Source organism: Pleurodeles waltl, chromosome 9 (genome assembly GCF_031143425.1).
Source record: "Pleurodeles waltl isolate 20211129_DDA chromosome 9, aPleWal1.hap1.20221129, whole genome shotgun sequence".
In the NCBI taxonomy this organism is placed as follows: Eukaryota; Metazoa; Chordata; class Amphibia; order Caudata; family Salamandridae; genus Pleurodeles; species Pleurodeles waltl.
Genome location: NC_090448.1, coordinates 630,546,772 through 630,559,106, shown reverse-complemented (window position 1 = coordinate 630,559,106; position 12,335 = coordinate 630,546,772).

The window sequence follows — 12,335 nt, the reverse complement described above, 5'->3', positions numbered from 1 at the left end:
CACTAACAAAACAATCTAAGATTCAACTAAAACAAGTATTTTGGGACTTTACCTTAAACAGCCCTCTCTACAGCAAGGATCTAGGCAGACTTACTTTAAGTTTCCTGGACATTAAACCATTACCGTATGCTGAGGAATGGATAGATACTATCCAACCTAGACGAGCAAAAGTTTTATTCATGAAGCTTCGATATGGGACTCTCCAGGTTAAGGCTTTCACTTCTAAATGGGGCCCCTTCAATGGGAGAAGACAAGAGGTGATTTGTGGGCTGTGTAATATGGAGACTCCTGAAACGACGGACCATGTCCTTTTAAACTGCAATGCCTATGATAAACCAAGGAGGAAATGGCTTCGACCGATTTGCAGGAACGTTGGAATCAGGAACTATAATGAAGCAGCAAGATTATTGAGATCTAGTACGATACCATATGTTGTTTTTGGTTTAAGCCGGTTTTTACTAGCAATTTCATTTATCAGAGACAAGGCGGGCCTAAGGCTCTAGGATTCAGTTATCTATTCATTTTATTTTAAATAGTCCTCACCTACCAAAGCAAAATAAGTCCCTGATGGCACTGGAGGCAAATTCTAAGGGCCTTATAAAAATGTAATACTGTAATTGATTCTTATTTATAGCTTTTAAGATTAATATTTGCTTTTATCCAGACAGTTGGTTTTAGTAGCTAAATGAATATTAATTGTTGTTGGAATAATGTGTCTTTTGTAATACTTGATTGTTTGCCTCTTTTTGGCCTTTAGCCGAATATAGGCATGTATGGGAAAAAGAAATCGTTGGGCATTAGAGATTCTCACTCAGCTCTTAAAAACTAGCAAAATAAGACCACATGTGATGGTGGTAGGCACATTGCCAAGATTCTTAGAGGCACTTTGGTATGCTAGGGACAAATGTCTTACAAAAGAAGCACGAAATTCTATTTTTACAATGGTCATTATTTGTGCGTACCTATAGTTCAAGAGACCAAGTGAACTTTCTTGCCAGTACACAGCCATTCCTATTAACAGTCAGATATCAATCCCATTTGTTTTGTGCACACAGATTGTATTTATGGTGATTCTATAATATTCTTGGTGTTTTGTAAAGTGATGTGTACTGTGTATTTCTACAATGTTTTAATCGATCAATTGCTTATTCTTTTCTTTTATCTAATTGTATTGTATGACCTTGGGGGAGTCCTGGATTTTATTTTTTTAATCTTATGATGGGTTTGGTTTTACTGTTTTTATCAAATTGCTTTTGTTTTCTTTTAGAAATGTATGAATTGTGTCGGTATGCTTTTATGGTATTGTCTTACCGAAATAAAGCTGAAATTGAAATTGAATTGAATTCTTCATGATACATTGAACGAATACCTCGACTAACCTCTAATTAGCATTGGCATGTAGGACTTCATGCAAAACGAATTTAGTCAACACAAATTTGGAAAACTTCTAGCTAGGACTCTATCAAAATTAGCAGTTGGTACCTAAAAGGAAAAACACAATGCATAATACATTTATCCTTTCATATTTACCAAATACAATCAGCATTCAAGAAAAGTCTTCGTCCTTCTGGTACCGGTTGATCAGCATGGGGCAAATTTCAAAGGGGGCAAAGTTAAGGGCAAGCTTCCTTGCAACGGCAAGGAGAATTGGGCAAAGTTACTGCATGGGCAAGATGGGGGCAAATCAAAGTTAAAGTCTCTAGGGTGAGAATTCTTAAAGTCTCTTTCTCTCAGATAGAGAAAGGGGCATCAGGGTGTCGTCCAAAATGGAGTCTGGCATCAGGCTTCTAACTGGCATCGAGGAAAATGGCTGACTTCTCTTTGTCCGGTGGGTTTAAGTAAGAAACATTCCAAATTCTGCAGGGTCTTCCATTGGAGGGTTCATAGGTTGGCTTCAAATTGTCCAATAAAAAATTGTCTTTTACTAGCGCCCATTTATGCATACACTGTCCTTGGAGCCTTGGAACACAAATTGTATCATGGTTTGCCAATTATTTTACTATCTGTACCTTCATTGTCCGCACCTGCAGAGACTGACCTTGTATCAAAGGGGATGTAACCGGCCTAGCACGAAACCTTGGAGATAAGTGTACCAGCCAGTTTCTACTGGAAAAATACAACTTCAAGCAAGAATATATGTTTCATTAGTTCAGGGAAAAAAAATCACGCAGTTAGAATTTGAAACCAAGCAACTAGGCCAAAGCCTGTACTAAATTTAAGCTAAGCTAAACAGTTTTCAAACAAGAAATCATGGCATACATTTGCGATTATGACGGATTACTACATTTTAATACTTCGTGATTAATAAAGCTCGTTTATAATGATGGCGAACTACCCCGAGGGCACAATTTCCCTCGTACATTATTTCTTTATTAAAATCACACTTCATTATATGTATTGATTACACGGTATACATGAATATATGTCGGACCTTCTTTTTTCTGCGTCATCACCTTCACCTACACATAGGCTCTTCCAAAAACGCACTGTCATTCAGAGTGGAATCAAACCCTAGGGCCAAACAGTGAACTAATAAATAACATGTAAAAAGTATATGTCACACTGAACTTTCTTAAGAAAGTGAGCACTGGCAAAGTATGGGTGTTAGACCTGTCATCCTTGGTGTGGTCTCCCCTAACTTTTTGCCTCTTCTTCCCAGGTTGTTGCTATGTGCTGGACTCTATTTTTGCTGTTTTTTTACTCTGGGCACTTTACCACTTCTGACCAGTGCTAATGTGCAGGTGCTCCCTATGTGAAATTGTATGTGTAATTGGCTTTTCCATGATTGGCGTATTTGATTTATTAGTAAGTCCATAGTAACATGCACTAGAGGTGCCTAGGGTATATAAATCAAATGCTACTAGTGGGCCTGCAGCGCTGATTGTGCCACCCACATGAGTAGCTCTGTAAACATGGCTCAGACCTGCCACTGCAGTGTCTGTGTGCAGTTTTAAACTGCCAATTCGACCTGGCATGTGTACCCGCTTGCCAGGCCCAAACCTTCCCTTTTTATACATGTAAGGCACCCCTAAGGTAGGCCCTAGGTAACCCCACGGGCAGGGTGCAGTGTATGTTAAAGGTAGGACATGTAGTGATGTGTTTTTACATGTCTTAACAGTGAAATACTGCCGAATTCGGTTTTCACTGTTGCAAGGCCTATCTATCTTATAGGTTAACTTGGGGACTGCCTTTAAATAGCCTTAAAGTGCAGTTTCCCTTAGAGAGCAGATGGAGATGTAGACTTTGGAGTCTCTGAACTCACAATTTAAAGGTAAATCTTTAACTGAAGTTGGTTTTTCGATTGTTATTTTGAAAATGCCACTTTGAGAAAGTAGGCATTTTCTTTCTTTAACCATTCTGTGACTCTGCCTGATTGTGTATTCCCTGTCTGGGTCGGACTGACAGCTGGGCTGTTTGTGAATCTCCTGCAGACAGTGACACAAAGGGAGCTGGGGTGTAGCCTGCATATCCCGATGAGCCATCTGGGCTAGAGTAGAGGGAGGAGTGGTCACTTACACCTGAATGGGCTATGCCTGCCCTCACACAATAGAGTCTCAAACCCCCTGGTGTGCATCTGGAGCCAGGCCTGAGCAAGGCAGGATTCTGTAAACAACAGAGACTTTTCTTTGAAGTTGGGCAACTTCAAAGGCAGAAAGGGGTATAAGTAGTGGACTCAAAACCCTTTAGATTTTAGATTACTTTAAGATTCACTTCTGAAATCAAGAGGAACCTCTGCCAAGAAGAGCTGAGGAGAAGTGCTTCCCCTGCCTGTGACTGTGCTTTTTTGGGCTATCCTGCAGTTGCTGCTTCTGCCTCAGAAGGGGACAAAAACTGGACTTTGTGGTATATTTCTGCTTGAGAATCTCCAAGGGCTTGGACTGAGCTTGCCCCCTGTTCTGAAGTGTAAGGGGCCATCAAAAACTTCCTCTGACAGCACCTGGACTCTTTTCTGAGACTCCTGCCCTGGCAAGTGGTGGCTAATCCAGTCCCTGGGCCCTTGAAAGGAGAGGCTGGTGGAAAACCAATAAAAACCAAGTGAACCAATTTCGGACGACTCCAGACCGACAGCGCTGCCGAATCCTGTGACGCCACCTGCAACTGAAGCCGTGGTCATCTCTGGAGTGCGACAACCTCGCAGGCCCGACGCTGCTGCAGCCTTGCTGAAGTCTGCGACTTCGTGGATGTCGCCGCCCCACCTCATGACCGGCGGACATTGATCTAGCTGGAAATGGGCGGATCCAATGTTTCACCCCCACTCACCTCCACCGCTTCACAGCAAGGACCCGATGACTCTTCATGACGCCTCCGCTCCTTCGCTCCACTGCTCTGGAACAGATTTAAGGCACCTGCTGAACAGATAGAATGTATAACAGCAGTAAGATACCTCTGGTAGTTAATGTACATGCCAGATAGATTGACTATATTCCTGGGGGGTTTGTGGGGGCAAAAGAATATATAGATATAGATATATAGATTGGTGTCCCATAGCAACAGTGAGACATATTGGTGTTGTCAATGCAACTTTCTTGTCTGGAGGACCTAACGCCATCAACTCTTCAACAAAACATGTGCAGAAAAGTATGTATAGAGAGTGTGATTTGGGTCCTGCAGGCCTTCATATGTTTTTCATGTCTTGCTGTTGCTTAGATGGGATATCCATCAAGACCATGGTCTTTCAAAGATATGTAGGTTCTACTCTGCAGGCAGAGTCCTTGCATGTAGAGCGCAATACTGTTTGCACAAAGCAGTAAGTGACGTGGAGCCAACAATACATAGAACAAAACCCAAACTTAGCTCTTTATAGGTGCAGTGTTTAATGTAGTTAGAAATTATCAATGAATGTTTATGTATTTTTGCATGATGAATTTAGTAGAAATAAAATAACGTAGAAAAATAATATGCACGTTTGAATTTGTGACCTCGAAGAATGGCCACCAGTATTCACGAAATGTACTAAATAAAAGATTAAAACATAGGAAATATTGAAAATGTATTAAATTAATGTAGTAATAATTCATATTGAGGGTTATAAACTATCTTCCTGCTTACTGAATGTAGGCCTTAACTTAGCGAGTGTCTTGGCCTATTCTTGCCAGGCCTCATGCAGAAGCTGTATTCTTAACATCTAATGGAAAATGCTGAGCAAATGAACTAACCGTGAACTGCTCATTGTTATACACCGTACATACACAATGCTGCTGTACAGTGCTCTGTGTACAGAATGGTCTTAATGCTAAATGACAGGGTTCTCTATACGGTAGTTTACCCCAGTGCTGAACTACACAGTGTAAATTCAGTGCTGAAGGACAGAGATATGTAGGTTCTACTCTGCAGCAGAGTCCTTGCCTGCAGAGTGCAATACTGTTTGCACAAAGCAGAAAGTGACGTGGAGCCAACAATACATAGAACAAAACCCAAACTTAGCTCTTTATAGGTGCAGTGTTTAATGTAAATAATAAATAACTCAGATGTCTTAATTAGAAATTATCAATGAATGTTTATGTATTTTTGCATAATGAATTTAGTAGAAATAATATAACGTAGAAAAATAATATGCACGTTTGAATTTGTGACCTCGAAGAATGGCCACCAGTGTTCACGAAATGTACTAAATAAATGATTAAAACATAGGAAATATTGAAAATGTATTAAATTAATGTACTAATAATTCATATTGAGGGTTATAAACTATCTTCCTGCTTATTGAATGTAGGCCTTAACTTAGAGTGTCTTGGCCTATTCTTGCCAGGCCTCATGCAGAAGCTGTATTCTTAACGTCTAATGGAAAATGCTGACCAAATGAACTAACCGTGAACTGCTCATTGTTATACACCGTACATACACAATGCTGCTGTACAGTGCTCTGTGTACAGAATGTTCTTAATGCTAAATGACAGGGTTCTCTATACGGTAGTTTACCCCAGTGCTGAACTACACAGTGTAAATTCAGTGCTGAAGGACAGAGATATGTAGGTTCTACTCTGCAGGCAGAGTCCTTGCCTGCAGAGTGCAATACTGTTTGCACAAAGCAGTAAGTGACGTGGAGCCAACAATACATAGAACAAAACCCAAACTTAGCTCTTTATCGGTGCAGTGTTTAATGTAAAGAATAAATAACTCCAGCAGTTTGCTTGTCCTTCTTTCTGTTCAAAGGTGACTTTCCACGCATTCCATCCCAGATGCCCCATGCTTTACCTAGGTATGGACACTGCAATTCCTGAAATGTGTTCACAGGCCACCATTGATAAATGTCCCGTCTCATCAGGTAAATTCTTGCCCCCTTCTGCTATGAAGTCCAAAAACTTACCTTAAGTACGAACCACGCAAAAAAAAAGGCTAGGCCTCTGCCTGCTGGTGCCATATTCTGGTTTTTATTTCATTCCTCATTCCATGCCGGCCCATAAACCATGTTGATGGTGTTAACGCAGGTGTTTTAATTAGAAATTATCAATGAATGTTTATGTATTTTTGCATAATGAATTTAGTAGAAATAAAATAACGTAGAAAAATAATATGCACGTTTGAATTTGTGACCTCGAATAATGCCCACCAGTGTTCATGAAATGTACTAAATAAATGATTAAAACATAGGAAATATTGAAAATGTATTAGATTAATGTAGTAATATGTCATATTGAGGGTTATAAACTATGTTCCTGCTTATTGAATGTAGGCCTTAACTTAGCGAGTATCTTAGCCTATTCTTGCCAGGCCTCATGCAGAAGCTGTATTCTTAACGTCTATTGGAAAATGCTGACCAAATGAACTAACCGTGAATTGCTCATTGTTTTAATAAAATGCTTAGTCGAAGCTTTCTATGGGAACCAACGGACAGGAGATGATGCAGTTAAAAATGTATCGACTTATGTATAACATGTATGAGATGTACTTTCCCAGGACGCGAACAATGAAGACACTGACTGGAGAAGAAGATGCAACATTTTTTAAACCTGACGAGCTGGATGATGAGAACACCGTAAAGTGAACCAATCAACAACATTTGAACTGTGAAATATTAGAATTCATAGATTTGGTATATGGACTCTATTGGGTAGGGTAATAAAGTACGATTAATTGAGCAATTAGAAATTGGGAGATAATTCGGGTGACTTTGATATAACAACGTGACAGAAGGAAAAGACTTCAGATGTTAGGGGAGAGAATTGCGAAACTTCAGATTAGATCTTACCCCGTTATAAGATGCGACTCGAGATTCTGTCATTGGGCTCATACTCTCTGAGAGCCTGATGTGATGCTGATCAACTGATGACCTGAGGCCGAAGACTGATTCTGTTTGCTGACCCATACCATGAATAGGTAGATATGACAATATGACTGAACTGTATTTCTGTGCGTTTTCTTTCTAGGTACCAACTGCGCTGCCTTAATAGTATTCTAAGCTAGATGTTTGCTAAAAATCTTGTTTCTAAATTATTTTACATGAAGCCCCACATGCTGATGCTAATCTGGTTTAGATGAGGGTATTCTTTTCTGACGACTGACAGAATACAGAGACAAATGGTTGACAGACTGTTTTGCTGAACTTCATGAATAGAGTTAAATTATTGAATTTGATTCTTTTATTGATCTGTGTTAATGCTCTAGAGTGTACAATGATGCAAGCTTTGATTAGATTATGTTTTTGCCTTCTCTTAACTAATTAATACTGTTCTCACATGATTTGAATTGAGTTGAATTAATCTCTTATGACTGCTTACTGCTTTTATTCATTAATGATTACTGATTTGTCTAATGATTATTGATTCTTGTGGATTGGTTACTGAACTATGGTCACATCATAACTAGGACATTCGATGAGAATCAAAAGGTTCATTGACCTATACGCGTCACCTTGTAAGTTTACTGGAGGAGGCTGGCCTGGCTTGTAGTGGGTACCATGGGGTACTTACACTCTGTACCAGGTCCAGTTATCCCTTATTAGTGTAGAAGAGGTGTCTAGCAGCTTAGGCTGATAGAAAAGGGTAGCTTAGCAGAGCAGCTTAGGCTGAACTAGGAGACATGCAAAGCTCCCACTATACCACTGGTGTCATATGCACAATATCATAAGAAAACACAATTCACAGATATACTAAAAATAAAGGTACTTTATTTTTATGACAATATGCCAAAAGTATCTCAGTGAGTATCCTCAGTATGAGGATAGCAAATATACACAAGATATATGTACACAATACCAAAAATATGCAGTAATAGCAATAGAAAGCAATGCAAGCAATGTACAGTCACAATAGATTGCAATGAGAGCACATAGGTATAGGGGCAACACAAACCATATACTCCAAAAGTGGAATGCGAACCACGAAAGGACCCAAACCTATGTGAGCTTGTAGAGGGTCGCTGGGACTGTAAGAAAACAGTGAGGGTTAGAAAAATAGCCCACCCCAAGACCCTGAAAAGTAGGTGTAAAGTGCACCTAAGTTCCCCAGAGAGCACAGAAGTCGTGATAGGGGAATTCTGCAAGGAAGACCAACATCAGCAATGCAACAACGATGGATTTCCGGACGAGAGTACCTGTGGAACAAGGGGACCAAGTCCAAGAGTCGCGACAAAGTCGAGATTGGGCAGAGCCCAGGAAATGCCAGCTGAGGGTGCAAAGAAGCTGCCACCAGATGGTAGAAGCTGTGGATTCTGCAAGAACGAAGAGGACTAGGAACTTCCCCTTTGGAGGATGGATGTCCCACGTCGTGAAGAAGCTTGCAGAGGTGTTCCCATGCAGAAAGACCGCAAACAAGCCTTGCTAGCTGCAAGGGTCGCGGTTAGGGTTTTTGAATGCTGCTGTGGCCCAGGGGGGACCAGGATGTCGCCAATTGTGTGAGGAGACAGAGGGGGCGCCCAGCAAAATAGGGAGCCCTCACAGAAGCAGGCAGCACCCGCAGAAGTGCCAAAATAGGCACTACGAAGAAGAGTGAACTGGAGCTCACCCGAAGTCACAAAAGAAGGTCCCACGACGCCGGAGGACAACTCAGGAGGTAGTGCACTGCAGGTTAGAGTGTCGGGGACCCAGGCTTGGCTGTGCACAAAGGAAATCCTGGAAGAGTGCACAGGAGCCGGAGCAGCTGCAAATCACGCGGTACCCAGCAATGCAGTCTAGCGTGGTGAGGCAAGGACTTACTTCCACCAAACTTGGACTGAAGAGTCACTGGACTGTGGGAGTCACTTGGACAGAGTTGCCGAGTTCCAGGGACCACGCTCGTCATGCTGAGAGGGGACCCAGAGGACCGGCGATGCAGTCTTTTGGTGCCTGTGGTTGCAGGGGGAAGATTCAGTCGACCCATGGGAGATTTCTTCAGAGCTTCTAGTGCAGAGAAGAGGCAGACTACCCCCACACCATGCACCACCAGGAAAACAGTCGAGAAGGCAGCCGGATCAGCGATATAAGGTTGCAGTAGTCGTCTTTGCTACTTTGTTGCGGTTTTGCAGGCGTCCAGAGCAGTCAGCGGTTGATTCCTGGGCAGAAGGTGAAGAGAGAGATGCAGAGGAACTCTGATGAGCTCTTGCATTCGTTATCTAAAGAATTCCCCAAAGCAGAGACCCTAAATAGCCAGAAAAGGAGGTTTGGCTACTGAGGAAGCAGGATAGGCTAGCAACACAGGTAAGAGCCTATCAGAAGGAGTCTCTGACGTCACCTGCTGACACTGGCCACTCAGAGCAGTCCAGTGTGCCAGCAGCACCTCTGTTTCCAAGATGGCAGAGGTCTGGAGCACACTGGAGGAGCTCTGGGCACCTCCCAGGGGAGGTGCAGGTCAGGGGAGTGGTCACTCCCCTTTCCTTTGTCCAGTTTTGTGCCAGAGCAGGGCTGGGGGATCCCTGAACCGGTGTAGACTGGCTTATGCAGAGATGGGCACCATCTGTGCCCATCAAAGCATTTCCAGAGGCTGGGGGAGGCTACTCCTCCCCAGCCCTGACACCTTTTTCCAAAGGGAGAGGGTGTAACACCCTCTCTCTGAGGAAGTCCTTTGTTCTGCCTTCCTGGGCCAAGCCTGGCTGGACCCCAGGAGGGCAGAAACCTGTCTGAGGGGTTGGCAGCAGCAGCAGCTGCAGTGAAACCCCGGGCAAGGTAATTTGGCAGTACCCGGGTCTGTGCTAGAGACTCGGGGGATCATGGAATTGTCTCCCCAATGCCAGAATGGCATTGGGGTGACAATTCCATGATCTTAGACATGTTACATGGCCGTGTTCGGAGTTACCATTGTGACGCTATACATAGGTAGTGACCTATGTATAGTGCACGCGTGTAATGGTGTCCCCGCACTCACAAAGTCCGGGGAATTTGCCCTGAACGAGGTGGGGGCACCTTGGCTAGTGCCAGGGTGCCCACACACTAAGTAACTTAGCACCCAACCTTTACCAGGTAAAGGTTAGACATATAGGTGACTTATAAGTTACTTGAGTGCAGTGGTAAATGGCTGTGAAATAACATGGACGTTATTTCACTCAGGCTGCAGTGGCAGGCCTGTGTAAGAATTGTCAGAGCTCCCTATGGGTGGCAAAAGAAATGCTGCAGCCCATAGGGATCTCCTGGAACCCCAATACCCTGGGTACCTCAGTACCATATACTAGGGTATTATAAGGGTGTTCCAGTATGCCAATGTGAATTGGTGAAATTGGTCACTAGCCTGTTAGTGACAATTTGGAAAGCAAAGAGAGAGCATAACCACTGAGGTTCTGGTTAGCAGAGCCTCAGTGAGACAGTTAGGCATCACACAGGGAACACATACATATAGGCCACAAACTTATGAGCACTGGGGTCCTGGCTAGCAGGGTCCCAGTGACAAATAACAAACATACTGGAAACATAGGGTTTTCACTATGAGCACTGGGTGCTGGCTAGCAGGATCCCAGTGAGACAGTGAAAACACCTGACATATACTCACAAACAGGCTAAAAGTGGGGGTAACAAGGCTAGAAAGAGGCTACTTTCTCACACAACCCCCCCCCCCCAAACAAAGGACAATAAGGCTAAACTTGGCCAGTTGAGACTTTATTGTCTAAGTGGTGATAAGTAGAGAGTAGCTCTGCAATAGACTGGTTATTCCCTTTATCATCCCCTATATGGTTACTTCCCTGTGGGGATGTAAACCACCCTGTTTGAAGTTTTTTAGCTAAGCAACAATGTGAAGATATATTTTCAGAGTTTCTATCAGTACGTTTTAGTTTAGAGCAGTGGGAATTGTCCACTGAACCTATTTCTAGTGATGAGAATGCCAGACAGGGATGCTGTCTCACTAAAGCCATAGCTGGGCAAAAACTTTGTCCATATGGCTGGAAGAGAGAACAGGGATGCTGTTTCTCTTGAGTTGGAGCAGGGCAGGGATGCTGTCCTATGAGCTCCACACTAGGGCAGGGCTGCTGTCCTAAGTATTGTGAGGCAGTGCAGGGTTTCTGCACTAAAGTTTCTCTGGGAGGGTTGGAGGGATGCTCCATGTTAACTAAAATGGTGCTCTTTTCCTCACCAATATTAGTTATCCCACAGAGAGGTACTTCCACCTCAGGGAGTACAGCTATGCCAGCTGATGATTCCCTTGGAACAGATGCCACCCCAGGAGAGGTTTCTCCCACCACAGCAATGGTATCCTGAATGGCAGGGTGGTTAGAGGATACTGTGATACCCTTTTTACCTGTTGTTGGAGAGGGATCCTGAGTTTTCAGGCCTTCTCTCCTTTGCTTTTTCATTTCAGTAGAAATGAGAGGGAACAATTCCTCAGGGATATCCAGCATGGCTGCATGGGTATAAAACTCTACATCAGCCCAACCTGAGGCCTCTAGGTCATTACATAAGAGACAGTCTACAGGTAAGCTAGGTGACACTACCACCTGCTTATGGCCAGTAACTCCACCCCAAATAAGTTGAACTATAGCTAAGAAGAAACTTAGTGGAGTTATGGACATCAATAATCTTATACTGTTGTCCAATGATGTGTTGTTCAGGAGCCACTAGGTTTTCAGTCACCAAAGTGATACTGGCACCTGTGTCCCTGTAGGTCTGGGCCTCAACACCATTTATTGAAACTGTCTGCCTGTACTTATCCATTGTAAGGGGAAAAGCAGCCAGTGTGGCAAGGCCAATGCAACTTGGTGTGACAGAAACTGTCTTGGGACTGACTACCCCAGTTTCTATGATGGACCCATAAGTGAACCCAACTACACCTTTAGCTTGACTGTTGCCAGCAGTCCCACCACTAGTACCACTACTGCTAGGGGCACTAGAGCTTGATGTATTAGTGGTGGTAGGCTCAGGGGGTTTACCTGGACAGGACTTATCCCCTGGCCTATGGCCTCTATTTTTACACACAAAGCACCAAGGCTTTTTAATG